The sequence below is a fragment of the Pristiophorus japonicus genome, chromosome X, assembly GCF_044704955.1.
Source record: "Pristiophorus japonicus isolate sPriJap1 chromosome X, sPriJap1.hap1, whole genome shotgun sequence".
NCBI lineage: Eukaryota > Metazoa > Chordata > Chondrichthyes > Pristiophoridae > Pristiophorus > Pristiophorus japonicus.
This window is the reverse complement of record NC_092010.1, coordinates 23,770,850-23,789,522: the sequence shown is the minus strand read 5'-3', so window position 1 is coordinate 23,789,522 and position 18,673 is coordinate 23,770,850. Positions and strand designations below refer to the sequence as shown.

Genomic DNA, 18,673 nt, shown 5'->3' with positions numbered 1-18,673 from the left:
GAGCATTCGCGTATGCGCAGTGTGAAGGAAACATTGGCACTCGGCCATTTTTGTAGTTCTTTGCAGCTGTTCATTTTTTTATCATTTTTTAATAAAACCACATTGCCCTTCCATGATCAGCACTGAGGCTTCTTGCAGCAGGGAGAAGGCTGCAGGAAGCCTCAGAAGTTGAGGCAGCCATTTCCCGACGGGCCCGACCGACGGCAGGGGGGCCTCCCCGCTCCCTGCCGTCGGGAATGGCTGCCTCAACTTCTGAGGCTTCCTGCAGCCTTCTCCCTGCCTGAAGCACTTCCACACAGGTCGGAACATGGTTTATTTAGTCTTTTCTTTGCTTATAAATTTTTATTCATGTTGGAATTATTTGTATAAGTATAACTAAGGATTTATTGTAGAATGTAATGACTTCCCTTCCCACCCCACCCCTCCCCCCCCCCCCCCCACCTCGTTCCAGACGCCTAATTTGTAACCTGCGCCTGATTTTTTAATGTGTAGACAAGGTTTTTTCAGGCCTACAAAAATCTTCACTTGCTCCATTCTAAGTTAGTTTGGAGTAGGTTTTCACTGTGGAAACTTTCAAATCAGGCGTCAGTGGCCGGAAAAGAAATTTTGTTCAAAAGTGAAACTGTTCTAACTGACTAGAACTGCAGAAAACTTAAATGTGGAGAATTGCGATTTCTAAGATACTCCGTTCTCCACCAGTTGCTCCTAAAAATCAGGAGCAAATCATGTGGAAACTTGGGGCCATAGAGGGGAGGGTGCTACCCACTGAGCCACGGCTGACACTTGGATGAGTGAAAGCAGCCTCCAGCATAGTTTTGACAATACTGAAGCTGCATTTGGGTCCTGCAACACCTTGGGGCTGAAATTGCCCCCTTTTTTTAAGAGCAGTTACCACGCCAGTCGGGGCGGACTCTCCGACGATCAGGACATTGCCCTCTTTTGTTTTTGATGCTCAGAACCCAAGTTCCTGTACGGGCCGCGCGCCCCTCCTAGTCCCCACCCGGAAGTGACATTGCCCTCAAAAAAAAAAAAAAATAGTTCCACCGTTTGTCGATGCCCCCGACAGCTTTCCCTGGCAGGAAGCTGCCAATGGCTGGGTGGCACGTCCGCCCTTAAAGGGCAGGCGCACCACCGCGGCCGCCATTTTATTTTAATTGTCGTCCGACTCTGAAGTCGGCCCGACAATGGCGGCCACGGGCTGAGCCGGACGCCAACCGCCAGCTCGGCAGCCCCTCATCCTTAAGTAGCTAAGTGTCAACGTGTCGCGGCACGACTGCGTCACGCTGACGTGCTCTGCGCAGCGCTGATGACACCGCCTGCCTTCAGCCCTGCTCCCAACTCGCTGCCGTCCCAAACCCCGTCCCAAGGATTTATCACAAGAAAAGAGGGCAATTTCCCTCTTCCCTGCCCCATCGATTGGGGCGGTAATTCACCAAACTATTTTAATTATCTGCCCCAAACGGGGCGGGGGGCAATTTTGCCGCCCCCGACTCGAGCTTTGCTCTCTGGCTGCTGGCTAGGAACCTTGCTTTTATACTACCTGACTCCAAATTCAGCTTCCTTCCCAATAGGTAGAGTCGTTGTTACATCATTGGACTAATAATCTAGAGGTCTGGACTTAATAGTCTAGAGGAAGCGAGTTCAAATGCCACTCTGGTAGTTTGAGAATTTGAATTCAGTGTTTTTAAAAAAAAAAAAAAAGATTTGGATATCGGTAAAAGTGGACCATGCCAGTTTGATTCACAAATTCCTTTCGGGAATGAAAGTGACCATCCCTGACCGATCTAGCCGATATGTGACTCCATTCCCACACCGATGTGGTTGATTCTTAACGGCCCTCTGAAGTGACCTAGCGAGCCACTCGGTTGTATCAAACGTTCCAGGGCAACTCGGGATGGGCAATAAATGCCGGCCTTGCCAGCGACGCCCACATTCCGCGAATGAATAAAAAATTTTTAAAAAATTCAGTCAGTCACCAAGACTGCTTACTTCCACCTCCGAAAAATACCCACTGCTTCTGCCTCGACTGCCTCCCGTTTTCCCCTGAAGCCGTTGCCTTTATTGATGGACTGCTCCAACCCACCTTGGCCGGCCTCCCTGCTTCCACCATCCGTAAGCTGCAAGTTATCCAAAAAAGCGATTGCTATGTTATCGTCCACGCACCCATCGACCTTATCCTTGCTTCATTGGCTTCTCATGTGATAGAGGCTCAAATTTAAGATTCTGGTCCTCACTTTCAAAACCCTTTTTGACTTGCCGCTCCGCTCTCCCTCATCATCTCTGCTTTGTCATCTCCCTCCCTGCTTCAAAAGTCACCTGAAGACCATTTTTTTGGCCACGAACCAGCCTTTGTCCCTTCTACTTGGTGTCCTCTCCTTGTTGAATGCCCTGTAACACACGCTGAGATATTTCTCGGTACATGAGCATCTACAGAAATGGAAGCTGTTGAATTTTAGTTCGGTGTTTCCTTCCTTTTTGAGATGAGACTTAGCCAGCACAGTCCAGTCCAATTCTGTGCCTGGGGAGTGATATTGCTATGGCGTGCTATCTGGACTCCTTGTGATTCTTCAGAGATGTTCAGGACACTATAATCAATGGCAGTGGAGTGAACAGGATGGTGGGGGGGGAAACATTGCCTCTTTGGCGGCTTATAGAATATTTTGTGCATATCTCTAATTTAGCAATTTATCCAAAAAATGCTATTGAAGCGAGCATAATCTGAAATGACCTGATTGATTAGTGAGTAAATGCACACTGTGGTACAAAGTCATACAGAATGGTGAGCTCCCTGGTTTGTTCCTCAGTCTCTGCTCAGTTAGTAGGTCGCAGTTAGGGCACCATTCAGTGCTGTTGAGCCTTGGACAGGGGCATTCAGCCTTAGATTCCACTGTCAGCTGTGGCTCAGTGGGTAGCACTCTCGCCTCAGAGTTAGAAGGTTGTGGGTGCAAGTCCCACTCCAGGGACACGAGCACAAAAATCTAGGCTGACACACTCCCAGTGCAGTGATGAGGGAGGCGCTGCACTGTCAGAGGTGCCGTCTTTCAGATGAGCCGTTAAACTGAGGCTCCATCTGCCCTCGAGTGGACGTAAAAGATCGAAGCGTAACAGCGGAGTTATCTCCGGTGTCCTGGCCAATATTTACCCCTCAATCAACATAACAAAAAACAAATTGTTTGGTCGTTATCACATTGTTGTTTGTGGGAGCTTGCTGTGTGCAAATTGGCTGCTGCGTTTCCCACATTACAACAGTGACTTCACTTCATAAGTACTTCATTGGCTGTAAAACGCTTTGAGACGTCCGGTGGTCGTGAAAGGTGCTATATAAATTCAAGTCTGTCTGTCCTTTTACTGGCCACTTTCCAGTAGCTGGTAGGTGTGTGTGTACACGAGGGCAGGATTCGGCTCGCCGATAATCCCCATCAAGGTCAAATGGTTTTTCAATAGTCTCCTCCAGCCCGACAACAACCCCCCCTCCCCCCACCCGAGATGTCTGCGCTCCTCCAATTCTGGCCTCTTGAGCATCCCCGATGTTAAACACTCCACCATTAGCAGCCATGTCTTCCTCAGTCAAGACCTTCAGCTCTGGATTTCCCTTCCTAAACCTCTCCACCCCTCGCTCCTCCTTTTTAAGCTGCTGCTCAAAACCAACCTCTTCGATCAACGATCAAGCTTTTGGTTACCGGTCCTAATATCGTCTCGTGGCTCAGCGTCACGTTTTTATTTGACTGCGCTCCGGTGACGCGCCTTGGGATGTGAAAAGGCGCTATATAAATGCAAGTTGTTGTCTCGGCTTGAGTGTGAAAAATGGCCACTTGAGCAAGCTGGTGCATGTGCAAAAGTTCCGCAGTGAGGAGTCGGCGCCTTCAGGAGAGGAGGGGAGAAATTGGGGGTGGCGGTGGGGGGGAGAAACCCATCACTGTCTGCGCACTCAATTGATCTGGAACCTGTTTTCTATGGAAGCCACAAAATATATTAAAGTATAATGAGTGCTAATGAATGTTCCATTTCACTCTTGATTTTATTGCCCCACACAGTCGGGTAGAATCTCTTTCTCTTTTTCTTTCTCTTCCTTTCTCTTCCTTTCTCTTCCTTTCTCTTCCTTCCTCTTCCTTTCTCTTCCTTTCTCTTCCTTTCTCTTCCTTTCTCTTCCTTTCTCTTCCTTTCTCTTCCTTTCTCTTCCTTTCTCTTCCTTTCTCTTCCTTTCTCTTCCTTTCTCTTCCTTTCTCTTCCTTTCTCTTCCTTTCTCTTCCTTTCTCTTCCTTTCTCTTCCTTTCTCTTCCTTTCTCTTCCTTTCTCTTCCTTTCTCTTCCTTTCTCTTCCTTTCTCTTCCTTTCTCTTCCTTTCTCTTCCTTTCTCTTCCTTTCTCTTCCTTTCTCTTCCTTTCTCTTCCTTTCTCTTCCTTTCTCTTCCTTTCTCTTCCTTTCTCTTCCTTTCTCTTCCTTTCTCTTCCTTTCTCTTCCTTTCTCTTCCTTTCTCTTCCTTTCTCTTCCTTTCTCTTCCTTTCTCTTCCTTTCTCTTCCTTTCTCTTCCTTTCTCTTCCTTTCTCTTCCTTTCTCTTCCTTTCTCTTCCTTTCTCTTCCTTTCTCTTCCTTTCTCTTCCTTTCTCTTCCTTTCTCTTCCTTTCTCTTCCTTTCTCTTCCTTTCTCTTCCTTTCTCTTCCTTTCTCTTCCTTTCTCTTCCTTTCTCTTCCTTTCTCTTCCTTTCTCTTCCTTTCTCTTCCTTTCTCTTCCTTTCTCTTCCTTTCTCTTCCTTTCTCTTCCTTTCTCTTCCTTTCTCTTCCTTTCTCTTCCTTTCTCTTCCTTTCTCTTCCTTTCTCTTCCTTTCTCTTCCTTTCTCTTCCTTTCTCTTCCTTTCTCTTCCTTTCTCTTCCTTTCTCTTCCTTTCTCTTCCTTTCTCTTCCTTTCTCTTCCTTTCTCTTCCTTTCTCTTCCTTTCTCTTCCTTTCTCTTCCTTTCTCTTCCTTTCTCTTCCTTTCTCTTCCTTTCTCTTCCTTTCTCTTCCTTTCTCTTCCTTTCTCTTCCTTTCTCTTCCTTTCTCTTCCTTTCTCTTCCTTTCTCTTCCTTTCTCTTCCTTTCTCTTCCTTTCTCTTCCTTTCTCTTCCTTTCTCTTCCTTTCTCTTCCTTTCTCTTCCTTTCTCTTCCTTTCTCTTCCTTTCTCTTCCTTTCTCTTCCTTTCTCTTCCTTTCTCTTCCTTTCTCTTCCTTTCTCTTCCTTTCTCTTCCTTTCTCTTCCTTTCTCTTCCTTTCTCTTCCTTTCTCTTCCTTTCTCTTCCTTTCTCTTCCTTTCTCTTCCTTTCTCTTCCTTTCTCTTCCTTTCTCTTCCTTTCTCTTCCTTTCTCTTCCTTTCTCTTCCTTTCTCTTCCTTTCTCTTCCTTTCTCTTCCTTTCTCTTCCTTTCTCTTCCTTTCTCTTCCTTTCTCTTCCTTTCTCTTCCTTTCTCTTCCTTTCTCTTCCTTTCTCTTCCTTTCTCTTCCTTTCTCTTCCTTTCTCTTCCTTTCTCTTCCTTTCTCTTCCTTTCTCTTCCTTTCTCTCCCTTTCTCTTCCTTTCTCTTCCTTTCTCTCCCTTTCTCTCTCTTCCTTTCTCTCTCTTTCTCTCTCTTTCTCTCTCTTCCTTTCTCTCTCTTTCTCTCTCTTTCTCTCTCTTCCTTTCTCTTCCTTTCTCTCTCTTTCTCTCTCTTCCTTTCTCTTTCTCTCTCTTCCTTTCTCTTCCTTTCTCTTTCTCTCTCTTCCTTTCTCTGCCTTTCTCTCTCTTTCTCTCTCTTTCTCTCTCTTCCTTTCTCTCTCTTTCTCTCTTTCTCTCTCTCTCTCTCTTTCTCTCTCTTTCTCTCTCTTTCTCTCTCTTTCTCTCTCTTTCTCTCTCTTTCTCTCTCTTTCTCTCTCTTTTTCTTTTCTTTCTCTCTCTCTTTTTCTTTTCTTTCTCTCTCTCTCTTTCTTTTCTTCTCTCTCTCTTTTTCTTTTCTTCTCTCTCTCTTTTTCTTTTCTTCTCTCTCTCTTTTTCTTTTCTTCTCTCTCTCTTTTTCTTTTCTTCTCTCTCTCTTTTTCTTTTTTTCTCTCCTTTTTCTTTTTTTCTCTCTTTCTTCCCCCCCCCCCCCCCTCCCTCCAGCACCCCCTAGATTTGTGTTTGTTGGCACTGTAACCATGTTGAGAAACTGTTAATGGACATCTCTTGGGATCTCCTGGAGGTAATGTAATCTACTCTTGGGTAAAGCTGCAAATATTTGGGTTAAAAGAGAAATGACATCACCGTTTTACCAGACAGATACTTTACAGAACCAGCATCGAGATCTCTTGAAACCAGTTCACCTCCCCTTCTTGCTCTCTCCTCTTAATGTGGCTTGAAAGGATTTTCTGTGGGGCTGGCTACTGTCGGGGTGTGTGTGAGAGTTAAATCACCTAAAGGTTAAATAGAAAACTGTGCCTCACTAATTATCAAGACCTAATAGAGACGATAAGTATTCGTGCTTTCCAGTCTGTGTGGAGTTAGCTGATCCCAGATGGGGCTGGGATTGGAGCTCTTCAGTTGGCCTCAGTGCCCATGGTTAGAGAGGGGAAAAGTCAGTCCTGGATTCCTTGTCCCTCATCGCGATCCAGTGACCACTGCTGGCAAGTGCGGACATCAGAATCCAGCTTGGATGTGATGCCCCGCCATATTTGAATAGCCTTGACACCCCATCTGTGCTCGCGCATGTAGAATGGCCACTTGGTGAAGGTAACCGAGTCAAAGCTGTACCCCAGCGAGAGGACTGTCCACAGCGAATGAGAGAGAGAGAGAGAGAGAAGGGCAAGTGCTTATTGATCTGGTGGTTTTTGATCTTTGAAATAGTCATTCTGTGGCAACAGCAGCAGTAGCCCTTTGTGTGGCCCTGCAAGTGGCAGGATTGAGCGGAAGCACATTGTTTGATCTGGATGGTCTGCAAGGTTTTTTCTTGTGTAACCAGCAAAGCTGACTTCAAGTTGCCAGTTCCACGCTCCCAGAAGGGAGCCATTCACGTCGGGAGCAGAGGATCGGGGGCACATTGTTCTGGCTGTGTCTGCGACCTGTCGTCTCCAAGTGTGTAAAACTGGTCAAGTTCGGTTTAAGAATTAAAATAAAAAATAGTCAGAGAGGGGAGCACGTGTAAAGGGGACCGAAACATACCAGGTACTCTCCGAACCAGGTTAGTTTGATGCGAGATGTCGAGGTGGAATGCAGAATGTGAGTAGGGGCAACAACAACTTATATTTATATAACGCCTTTAACGTAGTAAAACGTCCCAAGGCGCTTCACAGCAGTGTTATAAGACAAAACCAATAGATTTGACACTGAGCCGCATAAGAAGAAATTACAGCAGATGACCAAAAGCTTGGTCAAAGAGAGGTTTTAAGGAGCGTCTCAAAGGAGGATAGAGAGGCGGAGAGGTTTAGGCAGTGAGTTCCAGAGCTGAGGGCCCAGGCAACAGAAGGCACGGCCACCAATGGTTGAGCAGTTACAATCAGGTATGCTCAAGAGGGCAGAATTCGAGGAGCGCAGACATCTCTGGGAGGGGCGGGGTGCTGCTGGTGGAGATTAGAGATAGGGAGGGGTGAGGTCATGGAGGGATTTGTAAACCAGGATGAGAATTTTGAAATTGAGGCGTTGCTGAACTGGGAGCCAATGTAGGGCAGTGAGAACAGGGGTGATGGGTGAGCGGGACTTGGTGCGAGTTAGGACACTGGCTGCCGAGTTTTGGATGAGCTCAAGTTTACGCAAGGTAGAATGTGGGAGGCCAGCCAGGAGTGCGTTGGAGTAGTTCAGTCTAGAGGGTCCCTTTCTCGACTGATGAGACCAGGGACCACTCTCGGTACTGGGAATAAGATTGTTTAATAATAAGGCCGGGCTTCCAGGCCAGTACCGGTGTGATTGGGGCTCCTTTCTTGCAGGCCTGCCAGGACTTTGGAGTTATGCCCTGCTTTTCTTGCAGAGGAGGGGTTGGGAGGCTGCAGGGCGGATCGGCTGAAGTTGAAAGATTTGCAGATCGCCTGCCAATGCTGCTCCCTCGCTGGGCTGACCATATCCAAATCTCTCCAGCAGCGATTGCCTTTTGAATCGGACCTTGTGGGGCCCACTTACCGCTGGCTGTACAGCAGGTCGAACTGCAGGGAGTTGTGGCTCGAGCCCAGGATCCCACCAGTCCTGCCCCAACAGTGGTGCCACAGCGGACGGAACGCAGGCGGATGAAGTGCCCCCGTCACACCCTCGTCTGAACTTGTCAGTGTTCGCCGTGGCTCAGTGGGCAGCACACTCGCGTCTGAGTCCGAAGGTTGTGGGTTCAAGTCCCACTCCAGAGACTTGGGCACAAAAATCCAGGCTGACACTCCCAGTGCAGTGCTGAGGGAGTGCTGCACTGTCGGAGGTGCCGTCTTTCAGATGAGACGTTAAACCGAGGCCCTGTCTCCTCTCAGGTGGACGTAAAAGATCCCATGGCACTATTTCGAAGAAGAGCAGGGGGAGTTATCCCCGGTGTCCTGGGCCAATATTTATCCCTCAATCAACATCACTAAAACAGATGATCTGGTCATTATCACATTGCTGTTTGTGGGAGCTTGCTGTGTGCAAATTGGCTGCTGTGTTTCCCACATTACAACAGTAACTACACTCCAAAAGTACTTCATTGGCTGTGAAGCGCTTTGGGACGTCCGGTGGTCGTGAAAGGCGCTATAGCAATGCAAGTCTTTTTCTTTTTAGGAGCCAGAAAAGGGGGTGGAGACCTGGGCCCGATGGTTCCTGCCCTTCCGCTTCTAAGATTTCTGCCACCCCCTCCCAAATTAGGTCAATTTCTACACTTCATAAACAGGAGGAGAAATGGGATGGCTGGATTTACTTCCTCTGGGGCTGCCTTTACTTTGGCTTGGATGGTGTCTGTGCGGCAGGCTAACAGAACCAAGCTTGGTGTAGCACCAGCTTAGAATAGGAGTATCCCTTCACCCCCCCACTCCCCTCTCCGCCCCGCCGACGGAGTTACTGTTCACTGGACCGATACATACGTGCGACGGCTGTGAAGAGGACGATTGGATTGGACGTCACCAAGGTCCAGGTTGCTGATTGGAGCGTGGGCAGGTACAGCAGGAGCGGCGTGTGATCATGGTGCAATGTGATCGGGGCCCAGAAGAGGCGAGGGCCCAGGGGGCAGCACGGGCCCAGCCCACACTGCGATATGTGAGCGCACTCGGTCCGTGCAGCAGCGCAGGTCTCCAGTCGTCCTGGTTAACCCTTACCACTGGACCAAGGCCGAGCTCTGTCAAGCCCGTGTGGTGGCTGGGGTGCAACGGTCACCCCACGTAAAAAAAAAATCCACGCACAGGCATCTTCCACCCTTCAGGATGTAGTTCGGGACCTGGAATATTAGGTCCTGCATTGAAACACCTGTAAACTCATCCCTTTTCGGCGTGGAAGCAAGTCATCCTCGATATGAGGGACTGCCTGTGATGATGATGGTTGGGCACTGGGCCATTGTTTCGCGATCGGTTTTGAGGCTGTACCATTTGGACCCCAGTGTGATTTGATGGTGGTGTAAACTAAGACGTTGCCTAATCTGATTTTAAGACCACGGTGTTTTCTTTTTAAAGACAGATTAAATTATCCAGAGCCTCCCAATGAGCAGGGACCTGCTGCTCTGAATGGCCAAATGCCTTCAGTAAATGGGATCTGCTGTACACGAGCTGTGTCCAGTCCGCTGCTACAAACCTGTATTTAAGGTTAAAAGCAGCACAGAGCTGCTTATTTTGCCGAGGGAGTTTTCTCTACTTGTTCTCTGCAGAATAGGAATTATACTATCTGTGTGGCGGGCTCTAAATGCAACACCCTGTGAAGCTGCTACAGTTCCAAAAAATAGCTTTAACCCCTTAATTTAGTGAATAAACAGGAGCGCTGCGCAGTTTGTGCGATGCTAGCAGCAACTGATGCTTCAGCCCTTGCCCTGCTTAACAAAGGGGGGCTCCTCTGCTTGATGAGCAAGGCCATGGTGACCAGTCCACAAGCAGAGGCGCGATATTTCTCTGACCTCCTTCCACCAAGTTCCGCTCACCCATCACCCCTGTGCTCGCTGACCGACATTGGCTTCTGCTGAGCAACTCCTCGATTTCAAAATTCTCGCCATGTTTTCAAATCCCTCCATGGCCTCACCCCTCCCTATCTCTAATCTCCTCCAGCCCCACAACCCCCCCGAGATTTCTGCCTTCCTGACCATCCCTGATTATAATCGCTCAACCATTGGTGGCCGTGCCTTCAGCTGCCTGGGCTCTAAGCTCTGGAACTCCCTGCCTCAAGTGCTCTCTACCTCTCTACCTTTCTTTCCTTCTTCAAGATGCTCCTTAAAACCTGCCTCTTTGGTCACCTGCCATAATTTTTACTTATGCAGCTCGGCGTCAAATTGTTATCGTATAATACTCCTGCAAAAGCGCCTTGGGATGTTTCACTATGTTAAAGGCGCTATATAAATACGTTGTTCTGGGCATCATCATCATTATAGGCAGTCTCTCGAAGCGAGGATGACTTGCTTCCACGCTGAAAAGGGATGAGTTCGCGGGTGTTTCAATGAAGGACCTAATATTCCAGGTCCCGAACTACATCCTGAAGGGTGGAAGATGCCTGTGCGTGGATTGTTTTAACGTGGGTTGGCCGTTGCACACCAGCCACCACACGGGCTTGACAGAGCTAGGTCTTGGTCCAGTGGCAAGGATTAACCAAGACAACTGGAGACCTGCTCTGCGGCACGGACCTCGTGGGCGCACATCAGTGTGGGCTGGCCCGTGCTGCCCCTGGGCCCTCGCCTCTCCTAGGCCCCGAACTGGGCAAGGAGGATATTGAATATTGGGTACACGGACTGAGCGACCAACCGTGAAGTACCAAGAAGTTGTGTCACAACCGAGATGTTGTGGTGAGATTATGATCGAGGATCTGACCCCTTCGGAGGTCATGGAATGGCTCCCCGCTGGAAAAGATCATGTGGAAGATAATCCTGAGTTGATGTACAGGAGGAGTTGAATCGATGAGTGACAATAGGCAGGCAGCCGAGAGGAATTGACAAGAGCAAGTGTTTAGACGAATGAGAGGGGATCTCATTGAAACGTATAACATTCTGACTGGGTTGGACAGACTGGATGCAGGGAGGATGTTTCCCCGGGTTGGGAAGTCGAGAACAAGGGGACACAGTCTCAGGATACAGGGTAGAAAATTTAGTACTGAGATGAGGAGAAATTTCTTCACTCAGAGGGTGGTGAACCTGTGGAAGGCTGTGGAGGCCAAGTCACTGAATATATTTAAGAGGGAGATAAATTTCTAGAAACAAAAGACATCAAGAGGTATGGGTAAAAACCAGGAATATGGTGTTGAGCTAGAGGATCAGCTATGATCATATTGAATGGCGGTGCAGGCTCGAAGGGCCGAATGGCCTACTCCTGCTCCTATTTTCCATGTTTCTCTCCTGAGGTGTCTATGTCCAGTTACCTGATTGACAGACTAGGCTTGTCGGGTTAGAATCTGTTGCTTATGCTTTGACTTTTGGCCCCCCCCACGAATAATCTCGAACTGGTTCAGTCCCACAGGTTTGGCAATGTTTGAAGGATTAAGTATGTTAAAGGCCGATGGCAAATTGTTGGCATGAATGGTTCAGAAAGGGGCTTTTACTTGCACTTGGCGGTCTGCAAGCCAACTGCTGTCCTCCTTCGGGCTGTTTTTGAGATGTTAAAATATGACCTTGCTTTGATAGAGTGCTGCTAAAAACATGATGTCAGACCTGCAGTGTCACGCAGTTGGGTTGTTTATATGAGGAAATTCCTAACGGGGCCCCTTTTTTAAAAAAAAAAAATTTTAAGTGGTCATTTTTGGGATTGAATGGAATGGTTTAATTAAAAGCACAGCAATGTTTAAACACTGTAAATCACTATGTATATGTACAGGTATATATTTTTTTTTTCAACCTCATGGTCCCCTCAAAACATTAGTGGGGTAAATGCATCACCAGATTGGTACTGAGGCTCACACCCCCACAGTTCCCGGGTGCAGTCTCCGGTCTGTGATACCTTGGCTGATGACAGATGGAAGAGCTGCAATTGGACCGGTCACGAGGGTGAGTGTTCCTCCATGCCAGTGCATTTTTAATTTCAAAAAGGCAGATTTTTTTGTAGCCGGAATGTGGTATAAGGGTAGGGTTGCCAACCCTCCAGGATTGGCCTGGAGACGCCGAGAATTCAAGATTGATCGCCGGGACAGTACTGGGAGCAACATTGGGGCGGGGGGGGGTGGGGGGGAAATGATAGGGCCATAAAAGAATTGTATGTTCTTTTCATGATCTTTGACCAGCAGTATAAAAACATTGGAGAAGGGTGAAAAGGCGGTTTGTCTGGGTAATGTGGGAGATCATGTGATGAAACCTCCAGGAATACCTTCAACCAGAGTTGGCAACCCCATGTAAGAGTGACTTAAATCCAAGCCCAGGCTTCATTTTGCCTTCCTTGCCACCAGGCCTTGTGCGGTTTGAGGAAATGTTCCAACGTTTGGAGGCAGTTAAATGGTCTTGGTGACTGAGCCCGAGCTGACAATCTGTGTGTGTGTCCTGCACACTTACCTCACCACCTCTCCAGTCTGCTGCAGAAACCACCTGTGTGGAACGGGATGACATAATGATTTTTATTGGCATTGTCCTTGAGATCATTTTCACTCACAGGAAACCATAAAATAAGGAGTTCGGGGTTCTCCTTGTTAAAATGTCAGCCGTTTACCTCAGTGCATTGAAGGCATGTCCTACAGCTGGCTTTTGAATGAAACATTTGGATTTATCACATGGGAGAAGCTTGAAATCGTACAGTGCCCGGACTGGATAGAGGCTGAGAATGAAACTGGATCCTTGTCGGCCTGCTCTATGAAGGCTTTTAAAACATGAAGTTTGCATTATCTAGCTAATTCTTGATTTCCGTCATCACTCTGGGCCTCGACCCTTCACCTCGGTTTCCCAATGCGGGGTGGGGAGTGGGGAAAAGAATGGGTGGACATGTAAGTACTACAGTTGCCATAAATAGCTGCGCTTGCTTTGGCCTATTGGGACTTCTCGTTTCAATAAGGGGTGGCTCACGCAAGTAACTGGCAGATTCAATTGGAGCAGCTTTTCCCGCACCATTAGTTGCTATTGTCCTTTGAGTTGATGGGAGGCCCAATCTGTGCATGAATTGGGGTAGGGGACAGAAAAACCTGACTCGTTCCCTCTGTGTGGTCTGCATGTCTTCTGCTTTGTTCACTGGCAAATGCCTGAGCTCAACTGTCCCGTTCTCCCCCCCCCCCCCCAGCCCGCTGACCCCCGGATCAGCCTATAAATGGTGTCCTTTAGAGGTCTATTCTCTGGTCCAACCCAACCTCTCTGTTTCCAGCATAAATGTGTATTTTATTTTTTCTGTCGATTTGTTTTGTTACGATCATTAAGACACAAACCCTGGAGAAAACGACGTGATTTGGTTAAAGACTGGGCTGGAGATTCGAACATTTTTCGGGCACCCCAGCACTTCCAGCTCTGATCCATCACTGGTGGCGAGTATCGTGCTTCCCAGTGCCCGCCCTTCTCCCCCCCCCCCCCCCGCCAACGAAGTGCCTTGGTCCAGGCCCCAACAGAGCATCCTCTACTCCACGAGTGTTGGGGCCTGGACCAAGGCACTTCGCACACCAGCCCTCCCGTGGTGTCTCTTGAATGACCGTGCGAATGTAAGTGCCAATTTATGGGGTCGTGTTGTGCTGTGGGTTGGCAGTGCTCGGCTCACTTTGTATAGGGCACATAGCGAGCAGCAACTGTAGATTTTGACCCCGCTATGCCCGATCAAAGCTCACCGCAATTGACCTGCTCGTTGACGGCAGCAGGCCGCGAGGTATCGTTTCGTTTCGAAATGAAACCGTTCCTTCCAGCCAAGGTCATGTGACCAGGTCTGCTCAACAGATGCGTTGCTGGTATCCCAGCAGCTCCTACTGGTGCTCGGAACCCCTCAGTTCTGTAGAGGCTCCAGGTTAGCTGACTCCGGGACATGGGACAGACAGAGGGGCCAGCACTGGGGGATACACGAGCTCAGTGGTCGAGAAGCTCGATGGCAGCTTCAGAAATTCTCTGCCATCGATTGCACATATTGTCGTCCTTCGAGCAGAGCAGGCCAAGAGGAGATTTGATGGAGGTGTTTAAAATCATGAAGGCTTTCGATAGAGTAGAGAAACTGTTTCTACTGGTGATTGGCATAAGAATTGGCAATATGAGGAGGAACTTTAGTACGCAGCGAGTGATTAGGATTTGGAATGCGCTGTCTGACGGGTGATGGATACACGGGCCAGCCCACACTGTGATATATGTACACACTAGGTCCGTGCAGCAGAGCTGGCCTCCAGTTGTCTGGGGTAACCCTTGCCACTGGACCAAGACCGAACTCTGTCAAGCCCGTGTGGTGGTTGGTGTGCAACGGCCACCCCATGTTTATAAAAAAAAAAAAAAAAAAATCCCCGCACAGGCATCTTCCACCCTTCAGGATGTAGTTCGGGATCTGGAATATCAGGTCCCTCATTGAAACACCTGTGAACTCATCCCTTTTTGTCAGGGAAACAAGTCATCCTTGATTCGAGGGACTGCCGATGATGATGGATACAGATTAGATAGCAGCCTTCCAAGAGGAATTGGATAAATGCTTGAAGGAGAAAAAATGTCAGGGAAAAAGGGCAAAGAGCGGGGGAGTGGGACTAACTGGATTGCTCGATGGGCCGAATGTCAGCCTCCTGTGCTGTGTACTATTCTATGATTCTATGATGAGAGGTGATTGTTGATGTCCTGCTTGAATTTGGCACGTCATTTTCAAGAACAGAAACCCATTGTGGGCTTTGCAGTATCTGGTAAGAAAAATACACAATATACTCTTTTTTTTTTTCAAAAATCATGGTTTCTATCCTGTCTTTCTCGAACGTCAGCTGTAGTTGGTCACACTGAAATCAACAGACAGGAAACCGGAAATAAAAGGAGCAAAACTGACTTGATTTCAGATCCAAATTCTTTGTGTTTTTCTAACTCCCATGCCACCCCCCCTTCCCTTGAGTATTAAAGGCACTTTTCAGCCTTTCAAAGCTCACATCCACTGTTCCCCAGAAGCTCAACCCGAGGTGGCTGCAGACTGTGAACTTGGAAAGTAACAGAAGAGCGAGAGAGAGGGAGAGAACCGCAGAACTTTTGGAGGCTTTGATTGACTGTGAAAATTGCATTTTTTTTTTTTGTTGAAATTCTGTACGTCTGGAGTTGACTGCGTTGCCCTTTTAACTGCAGACTGCACGTAGTTGGAATTCAGCTGGCCAGACACTCCGACTAATGCATTGTGCAGATGGGTTTGTGTAGAGGTCAAGGGAGTGTTGGGTGAGGGGTGGTGGGGGAAGGGTTGCGTGGAGGTTATTTTGTGGCACAGTGACATTTTCCTGCTGTCAGTCAACTAACCTGTTTGATTTTTCATGTAGGGTTTGTATTTTTTGACATCAAGGATGTCCAACCTCCTTTGGAGCCATGCAGCATAACCGTTTTCTGGGCTGGATACGATTGCACACCGATGATCGATATTCCCCCCACACCAAAGGGACCGCCCCCTCTGCACCGACGCAAGAACCCCCCCCCATGCCAAATCCCATCCATATCGACTGGAGACCCCCCCCCCCCCTGCCCCTCACATCCCATCCGTGCTGGCACATTTTGTGTATTCATTCCCGATTGCCTGATATTTGTGGATGATGATGCGATTATGACTGGAAACCGCCATTGAAATCTTCAGATAATCGTAGCACCATCATTGGCAGCCTCGTTAAGGTTAGCCAACTCTGCACAGGCCAGGGACCTCTCCTATGTGGGCCTCCTATGGAGGATCTGGTGCAAAATGGCTGCCCAATTTGCCTCGATAACACGAGCAACTGCACTTCAAAAATAACTCGGGGGCCATTTTGACTTTTGGCGATGCTGTCAAATGAGCGATTGTGAATTGGCTTCCCATTATTGCAGCCTACCCTATTATTTCCCCGCCCATCCCCTTCCACTGAGCCAATTCGCTATCGCCCATTTTACACCATCGCGAGTTAAAATGGGCCCCAATGTTTGAAGAGCATTGGGATATGTTGCTGTGACACCAATATGCATCCAAGTATTCTGACAGTCGTGTTTACCTGCTGAGCGAGGCACTGGGTAGTCGATTTAGGCCTCTTGTTTTCGGGGGAGCAGGCCAATCTTGGGCCTTGGCTTAGCGACTGTTGGAAGATTTTCGAAAGAAAGTTTTGGCTGGTGGCCAATATGGGCCTAACAGCTGCTTCTCCCCCAAGACTCGCCTTGAAGCGTTTTTCATTCCTGTGAGCTGCAGAGGAGTACGCACAAAAAGGGTGAGTGGGAGAAGTGGCCATGTTGCAATCCCTTGAGTGAAGAATGGCCTCCGAGAGGGCCGCGGGGGGGCGAGGAAAGAGATAATTTCTCGGTAAGCAAATCTGATGGAAATTCTTGAGGGTGTAGCCTGAGATGAAAGAGGAGCAAGAGAGGCAGAAATAAAACCTTCGCACGCGTGCACTCGTCAGTCCAGCTCCGGTGAGAAACCGCCTCCTGTTTCTGAAGGCTCAAAGCCCCCCCCCCCGCCCCCCCTGCTCCTGGTGCCTCGCTCTATTAGCCAGATTCTTCTACCTTGTTTTTGACAGGTTTAAGCTGCAACAGAGGTCGCCGTGAGACGGGGCTTACAGATTTCAAGCTCTTGTTTAGACTACGCTGAAACTTCTGCAAAGGGCAGAACCCGAGGAGTTGAAATATCTGCAGTTTATTTAGGAAGCGCTTTGCAGCAGCGACTATTCCGCAGACTGTTCCCTTTGTGCAGTTCTACCTCTTCCAATTGGGCGTTCGATTTATGCTGGAGTTACGCAGCGGGTGATCATCGCTTATTCTTGAAGATGCAAAAGAAGTTCATCCTTCAAAAAAAAGAGATGGGGGGGGGGGGTGGTGTGGTAGGGGGGTGATTCTTCACTCAGAGAATTGTGAACCTGTGGAATTCTCTACCACAGAAAGTTGTTGAGGCCAGATGGTTAGATATATTCAAAAGGGAGTTAGATGTGGCCCTTACAGTTAAAGGGATCAAGGGGTATGGAAAGAAAGCAGGACTGGGGAACTGAAGTTGCATGATCAGCCATGATCTTATTGAATGCTGGTGCAGGCTCGAAGGGCCGAATGGCCTGCTCCTGCACCTATTTTCTATGTTTCTATGATTGGCAGGGGCGCTGGGAGACTGGGCTGTGTTGAAACCGGTTCGAGCGCAGAGCGGAACAGCAATGATCAGAAATCCAGCTCCGTTGTGGGGAATTAAAGGTTATCCTGCCACTTCTGTTTTGATGCGAAGTGGGTTTGAGCGCGCAGCAACAAAAGAATGATCGTATAACTCGAGAGAAGACCGTGCTGTCTAAACTCCTGAGATGCGAGACCTCTTGTCGGCTGTGGCTGAGTGGGCAGCACGCTCGCCTCGGAGTCCGAAGGTTGTGGGTTCAAGTCCCACTCCAGGGACTTGAGCACATCAATCTAGGTTGACACTCCCAGTGCAGTGGTGAGGGAACGCTGCACTGTCGAGGTGCCGTCTTTCCAATGAGACATTAAACTGAGGCTCCATCTGCCATCAAGTGGATGTAACAGATCCCAGGACACTATTTCAAGGAAGAGCAGGGGAGTTATTCCCGGTGTCCTGGTGAATATTTATCCCTCAACCAACATAACAAAAACAGATGATCTGGTCATTATCACATTGCTGTGTGTGGGAGCTTGCTGTGCGCAAATTGGCTGCCATGTTTCCCACATTACAACAGTGACTACACGCCAAAAGTACTTCATTGGCTGCAAAGTGCTTTGAGACCTCTATCCTCTTCACCCCCCCCCCCCACAGAGGTTGGAGTTTTCCCAAGTTTGAGTCTAACTCCTGCCTGAAAAGGTGGGGGAGAGGTGGGAAGTAATTTTGACATTTTGTCGAGTGTGTGAAGCATTCAATATTGGCTCGGCCGCCCGTTAAACACCTCTCCCCAATTTTCGTTTCCTTTGGTAACAGGCCGAAGTGCCAAAACGCACGACTATCGTCCAAAATGGACCCCCCGAACCCATTGGCATTCGCTGCCTCAGGGAGCTGTGGAAGCTGGGACATTGAACAAATTTAAGACAGAAATCGACAGTTTCTTAAACGATAAGGGGTTATGGGGAGCGGGCAGGGAAGTATTAAATGGTGGAGCAGGCTCGAGGGGCCATATGGCCTACTCCTGCTCCTATTTCTTATGTTCTTATAAAGTTGCAAGTTGTGTTGTGTGGCGATATGAACATTGAGGCCATTCCTTTTGAGATATCTCCCACAGTGCCCAGCCGAAGCAGAGGGGAGACCTCAGGTGGGGTCCTCGCGACCTACTGCTGGGACTTGCGGAGATTCCCAGAGTTCCTCGCCTTTGCATCTATTTGCTCGTCTGTCAAACTTCAGACGTCTCCTTTCAAAATTAAAAAAAAAAAATTGTTTTTTTTTTGTTGAAAAGGTCATTTCCCGCTGGTTTGCCAGTCTTGCGAACCTGCCTCCTTGTCGAGGGCAGGAGTCAGGGATTTACAAAGCAGCTGTCTATCAATATCGAAGCTTCCCTGAACTTTCATTCCCTTTGCCGTTCAATGACCCGAGCA

At 48.4% G+C, this 18,673-nt stretch overlaps 1 protein-coding gene across 2 annotated transcripts in view; it reads left to right on the top strand.

The window, feature by feature from the left end:
* The window catches only part of LOC139240823 (formin-like protein 3), a 196,003-nt gene that overhangs the window by 40,827 nt on the left and 136,503 nt on the right, over positions 1–18,673 (top strand). The window lies entirely within an intron of this gene.